The following is a 6718-nucleotide window of genomic DNA, read 5'->3' on the forward strand; positions in this document are numbered from 1 at the left end:
AGGTATGAGGCGCTGCTTCCTTCATGCCTCAGACTTCAGTCATGAGGCGCTGCTTCTCTATGCCTCAAGCTTCAGTCGTGAGGCGCTGCGTCCTCCATGCCGCAAGCTTCAGTCATTGCGAGCTGCTTCCTTCATGCCTCAAGCTTCAGTCATGAGGAGCTGCTTCCTCCAGGTCTCAAGATTCAAGTATGACGCGCCGCTTCCTCAATGTCTCAAGCTTCAAGCGTGAGGTGCTGCTTTTTTCATGCCTCAAGCTTCAGTCATGAGGCGCTGGTTCCTCAATAACTCAAGCTTCAGTCATGAGATGCTGCTTACTGCACGCCTGAAGCTTCAATCACGAGGTGCTACTTTCTCCATGCCTCAAGCTTCAGTCGTGAAGCGCTGCTTCCTCCATACCTCAGACTTTATTCATCAGGCGCTGCTTCCCCCATGACTCAAGCTTTAGTCGTGAGGCGCTGCTTCCTCCATGCCTCACTCATCAGTCATTGGGAACTGCTTCCTCAATGCCTCAAGCTTCAAGCATGAGGTGCTGCTTCCTTCATGCCATAGGCTTCAGTCATCAGGCGCCGCTTCCTCCAGGTCTCAAACTTTATGCATGACTCGCCGCTTCCTCCAGGTCTCGAGTTTGTCATGGGGCCTTCCTTCTTCCCTCAACGCTCAATCATGAGGTGCTTATGCCTCCATGCCTCGTAGCCTGGTGGATAGCGCGCAGGACTCGTAATCCTGTGGCGCGGGTTCGATTCCCGCTCGAGGCAGAAACAAATGGGCAAAGTTTCTTTCACCCTGAATGCCCCTGTTACCTAGCAGTAAATAGGTACCTGGGAGTTAGTCAGCTGTCACGGGTTGCTTCCTGGGGGTGGAGGCCTGGTCGAGGACCGGGCCGCGGGGACACTAAAGCCCCGAAATCATCTCAAGATAACCTCAAGAAGATGCCTCAAGCTTCAAGCATAAGGTGTTGCTTCCTCCATACCTCAAGGTTCAGTCGTGAGGTGCTGCTTCTTCCATGCCTCAAGCTTAAAGCATGAGGCGCTGCTTTCTTTATGCCTCAATATTCAATCATAAGGCGCTGCTTCCTCCATACTTCAAGCTTTAAGCTTGAGGCTCTGCTTCCTCTGTACCTCAATCTTCCGTCATGAGGCGCTGCATCCTCATGCCTTAAGCTTCAGTCGTGATGGGCTGCTCCCTCCATGCTTCGAGCTTCAGTCATGAGGCGCTGCTTCCTTCATGCCTCAGACTTCATTCATCAGGCGCAGCTTCCCCAATGCCACAAGCTTCAGTCCTGAGGCGCTGCTTCCTCGATGCCGCAAGCTTCAGCAGTCATTGGGAGCTGCTTTCTCCATTCCTCAAGCTTCAGTCATGAGACGCTCCTTCCTGCATCCCTCAAGCTTCAGTCATGAGTTGCTGCTTCCTCTATGCCTCAATCTTCAGTATTGAGGCGCTGCATACTCCATGCCTCAAGCTTCGGTCATGAGATGCTGCTTACTGCACGCCTCAAGCTTCAAGCATGAGGCGCTGCTTCCTACATGCCTCAAGCTTCAGTCGTGAGACGCTGCTTCCTCTATGCCTCAAGCTTCAAGCATGAGGCGTTGCTTCCTTCATGCCTCAGACTTCATTCATCAGGCGCTTCTCCCATGCCACAAGCTTCAGTCCTGAGGTGCTGCTTCCTCGATGCCGCAAGCTTCAGTCAAGGGGAGCTGCTTCCTCCATGCCTCAAGCTTCAGTCATGAGACGCTCCTTCCTACATCCCTCAAGCTTATATTATGAATTACTGCTTCCTCCTTGCCTCAAGCTTCAGTCGTGAGGCGCTGCTTCCTCCATGCCTCAAGCTTTAAGCATGAGGCGCTGCTTCCTTTATGCTTCAATATTCAGTCATGAGGCGCTGCTTCTTCCATGCCTCAAGCTTCAGGCATGAGGCGCTGCTTCCTTCCTGCTTCAAGCTTTAGTTGTGAGGCGCAGCTTCATCCATACCTCAAGCTTCAGACATGAGGTGCTCCTTCCTCCATGCCTCAAGCTTCAAGCATGAGGCGCTGCTTCCTTCATGATTCGAGCTTCAGTCATGAAGCGCTGCCTCTATGCATGAAGCTTCAAGCATAAGGCGTTGCTTCCTCTATGTCTCAAGTTTCAGTCATGAGGCGCTGCTTCTTCCATGTCTCAAGCTTCAAACATGAGGCGCTGCTTCATTCATGCCTCAAGCTTCAGTCGTGAGGCTCTGCTTCCTCTTTGCCTCAAGCTTCAGTCATGAGGCGCTGCTTCCTCCATGCCTCATGCTTCAATCGTGAGGCGCTGCTTCCTTTATACCTCAAGATTCAGTCGTGAAGCGCCTTTTCTTCCATGCCTCAAGCTTCAGTCATGAGTTGCTGCTTCCTCTATGCCTCAATCTTCAGTCTTGAGGCGCTGCATACTCCATGCCTCAAGCTTCAGTCATGAGTTGCTGCTTCCTCTTTGCCTCAAGCTTCAGTCATGAGGCGCTGCATACTCCACGCCTCAAGCTTCAGTCGTGAGACACTGCTTCCTCCATGCATTGTGTTTTGTGTTCTTGCCAAGTGGAATATGGGAATTGTTTTATTTGTTGTTAAAGTCGTTTTTGTTCTATTAAATATTTAGGTTTTTCATTCTTTTGGAATTTATCCCGCAGCTCTCACACCGTCAAGAGGCCAGAAATAGTTTTATTTACTTTGTTTTACTTTACTGGAATAGCCACTGCTCTATTCTTTCACGTATAAGTCACAATACCCACACATGAGGCAGGCTGGTGTAACAACTCCAGAATGGTAATGTTCCCTCATGATGCCCACACATGAGGCAGGCTGGTGTAACAACTCCAGAATGGTAATGTTCCCTCATGATGCCCACACATGGGGCAGGCTGGTGTAACAACTCCAGGATGGTAATGTTCCCTCATGATGCCCACACATGGGGCAGGCTGGTGTAACAACTCCAGAATGGTAATGTTCCCTCATGATGCCCACACATGGGGCAGGCTGGTGTAACAACTCCAGAATGGTAATGTTCCCTCATGATGCCCACACATGGGGCAGGCTGGTGTAACAACTCCAGAATGGTAATGTTCCCTCATGATGCCCACACACGGGGCAGGCTGGTGTAACAACTCCAGAATGGTAATGTTCCCTCATGATGCCCACACATGGGGCAGGCTGGTGTAACAACTCCAGAATGGTAATGTTCCCTCATGATGCCCACACATGGGGCAGGCTGGTGTAACAACTCCAGAATGGTAATGTTCCCTCATGATGCCCACACACGGGGCAGGCTGGTGTAACAACTCCAGAATGGTAATGTTCCCTCATGATGCCCACACATGGGGCAGGCTGGTGTAACAACTCCAGAATGGTAATGTTCCCTCATGATGCCCACACATGGGGCAGGCTGGTGTAACAACTCCAGAATGGTAATGTTCCCTCATGATGCCCACACATGGGGCAGGCTGGTGTAACAACTCCAGAATGGTAATGTTCCCTCATGATGCCCACACATGGGGCAGGCTGGTGTAACAACTCCAGAATGGTAATGTTCCCTCATGATGCCCACACATGGGGCAGGCTGGTGTAACAACTCCAGGATGGTAATGTTCCCTCATGATGCCCACACATGGGGCAGGCTGGTGTAACAACTCCAGAATGGTAATGTTCCCTCATGATGCCCACACATGGGGCAGGCTGGTGTAACAACTCCAGAATGGTAATGTTCCCTCATGATGCCCACACATGGGGCAGGCTGGTGTAACAACTCCAGAATGGTAATGTTCCCTCATGATGCCCACACATGGGGCAGGCTGGTGTAACAACTCCAGGATGGTAATGTTCCCTCATGATGCCCACACATGGGGCAGGCTGGTGTAACAACTCCAGAATGGTAATGTTCCCTCATGATGCCCACACATGGGGCAGGCTGGTGTAACAACTCCAGAATGGTAATGTTCCCTCATGATGCCCACACATGGGGCAGGCTGGTGTAACAACTCCAGGATGGTAATGTTACCCACACATGAGGCAGGCTAGTATAGCAGCTGCAGGATGGTAATGTTACCCACACATGAGGCAGGCTGGTGTAGCAGCTGCAGGATGGTAATGTTACCCACACATGAGGCAGGCTAGTATAGCAGCTGCAGGATGGTAATGTTACCCACACATGAGGCAGGCTGGTGTAGCAGGTCCAGGATGGTAATGTTACCCACACATGAGGCAGGCTGGTGTAGCAGGTCCAGGATGGTAATGTTACCCACACATGAGGCAGGCTGGTGTAGCAGCTGCAGAATGGTAATGTTACCCACACATGAGGCAGGCTGGTGTAGCAGCTGCAGGATGGTAATGTTACCCACACATGAGGCAGGCTGGTGTAGCAGGCTGCAGAATGGTAATGTTACCCACACATGAGGCAGGTTGGTGTAGCAGCTGCAGGATGGTAATGTTACCCACACATGAGGCAGGCTGGTGTAGCAGCTGCAGAATGGTAATGTTACCCACACATGAGGCAGGCTAGTGTAGCAGCTGCAGGATGGTAATCTTACTTCATGTTACCCACACATAAAGAAGGCTGCTGTAGCAGCTCGAGGTTTGTAATTTATCCTCATGTTACCCACACGTGAGGCAGGCTGGTGTAGTTCCTCGAGGATGGTAGTTTTCCCTCATGTTACTCAATCGTGAGTAAGGATGTTGTAGCAGCTCCAGGATGGTATTGTTACCTACACATGAGGCAGGCTCTTGTAGCAGCTCCAAGATGGTAGTTTTCTCTCATGTAGCCCTAACATGAGGTAATCTGGTAGATCAGCTCCAAGATAGTAATTTTACCCACACATGAGGCAGGCTGGTATAGTAGCTCCAGGATGTTAATTTTACCCACACACACACATGAGGAAGGCTGGAGAAGCAGTTCACGATGGTAATGTTCCCTGATGTTACCCACAAATGAGGCAGGCTGGTGTAGGAGGTCCAGGATGGAAATGTACCCTCATGATATCCACACACGAGGCAGGCTGGTGTAACAGATCCAGGAAGGTAATTTCACCCACACATGAGGCAGGCTGGTGTAGCAGGTCCAGGATGTTAATGTTACCCACACATGAGGCAGGCTGGTGTAGCAGGTCCAGGATGGTAATGTTACCCACACGTGAGGCAGGCTGGTGTAGCAGCTCCATGATGGTAATGTTACCCACACATGAGGCAGGCTGGTGTAGCAGGTCCAGGATGGTAATGTTACCCACACATGAGGCAGGTTGGTGTAGCAGGTCCAGGATGGTAATGTTACCCACACATGAGGCAGGCTGGTGTAGCAGGTCCAGGATGGTAATGTTACCCACACATGAGGCAGGCTGGTGTAGCAGGTCCAGGATGGTAATGTTACCCACACTTGAGGCAGGCTGGTGTAGCAGCTGCAGGATGGTAATGTTACCCACACATGAGGCAGGCTGGTGTAGCAGCTGCAGGATGGTAATGTTACCAACCATGCAGGAGCATGACAAAGTTGACGCCCTTGCTAAGGCTGCAGTAAATAAAGACAGTATTGAACGGAATCTTGAGTTATCAAATAGGTCCCTTAAAAGTGTCATTAGACGAGAACTCCTGGATGAATTTGAAGAAAGTAGAACTGTGCAAACTGGAACTAGCAGGTCCGTTGTTCATCACAATGAAATGTGTGAAGTAAAACATGTGTATGGGACAAGTAACAAAGTCAGTAGACTAACAGATGTTGTCACAGCTCGTATAAGACTTGGCTACAAGTTATCTCTGGCAGTTCGGCTTGCATAGGGATCTAGATGAAGTAAAGTGTAAAGTGTGTGGACAATGACAGGGACACACCCTCGAACACTATATCTTGGATTGTAGTAAAATTTAGCCATTTAGAGATAAATCTAAGCTCTCTCTGTATGATATGATAACTTATTACCATGGATAAATTACCTGAAATCCTTGCACTGTATCCACATTTCGCTTCCAGTAGATGAACGACAAACAGAAGCTCCCCTATGACTCTGTAATATCCCCATTGGTCAAACTATTATGTATTAGCGATAAGACTACCATTAATGTATGATGACTTACTGTAAATATGTAGCTCTTGTAATAGCACTTTCTCTGTAACTAGGTGACATTGTAACTATAAGGTATGAAGGATAGATGAAATTGTTTATGTAATAATCTAAGAGGAGGTCTGATAAAGACCTTTTGTGCCCTCTGTAATGCTTTTGCGCTACCGCTCACAGGATGAGTATGGGGTGCACAATGAACCAACACATGCGGCTGGCTGGTGTAATACTTCTAATACAATAGAAGTAATATCAGACACAGAGTGAGCGGACGCAGCAGGAGAGTACTGTCAAGGACAAGGTTAAGGCTGTCGGGGGCGTCGTGTGCTCGGGCCAACACAACCTTGGTGTGGGTCGTTGCCTGGGCCCTGAGCCCCATCGCCAGGCTTCTCACGACTCTCTACACGCCCGGGGCGTTATCCCACTGCCTGCGCCACCACGGCCAAGGTCGGGGGGACTTAAGGGGTGGCGGTGGCTTGGGAGGGGAGTCCTTGGGGTGGGGGTTTGGGATGGAGGGGGGGTGTGGGGGTACAGAGAGGGTGAGGGGACGAGAGGTGGGGGTGTTGGGGTACAGAAGTGAGGGTGAGGGGGTGTTATGATCAAGCCTAACCAGTTCTGACTGGTTACGCTGAGGTCATACCTTAATTGTGCATACACCTTTATTACCATTGTTAT

At 50.1% G+C, this 6718-nt stretch overlaps 1 non-coding gene across 1 annotated transcript; it reads left to right on the top strand.

Moving 5' to 3' along the window:
• Positions 1-683: 683 nt before the first annotated feature.
• TRNAT-CGU (transfer RNA threonine (anticodon CGU)) lies at positions 684-756 on the top strand. Its single transcript has one exon. It is a non-coding gene; the product is annotated as a tRNA-Thr (tRNA).
• The last annotated feature ends 5962 nt before the right edge of the window (positions 757-6718 follow it).

Source organism: Procambarus clarkii, chromosome 2 (genome assembly GCF_040958095.1).
Source record: "Procambarus clarkii isolate CNS0578487 chromosome 2, FALCON_Pclarkii_2.0, whole genome shotgun sequence".
Classification (NCBI taxonomy): domain Eukaryota; kingdom Metazoa; phylum Arthropoda; class Malacostraca; order Decapoda; family Cambaridae; genus Procambarus; species Procambarus clarkii.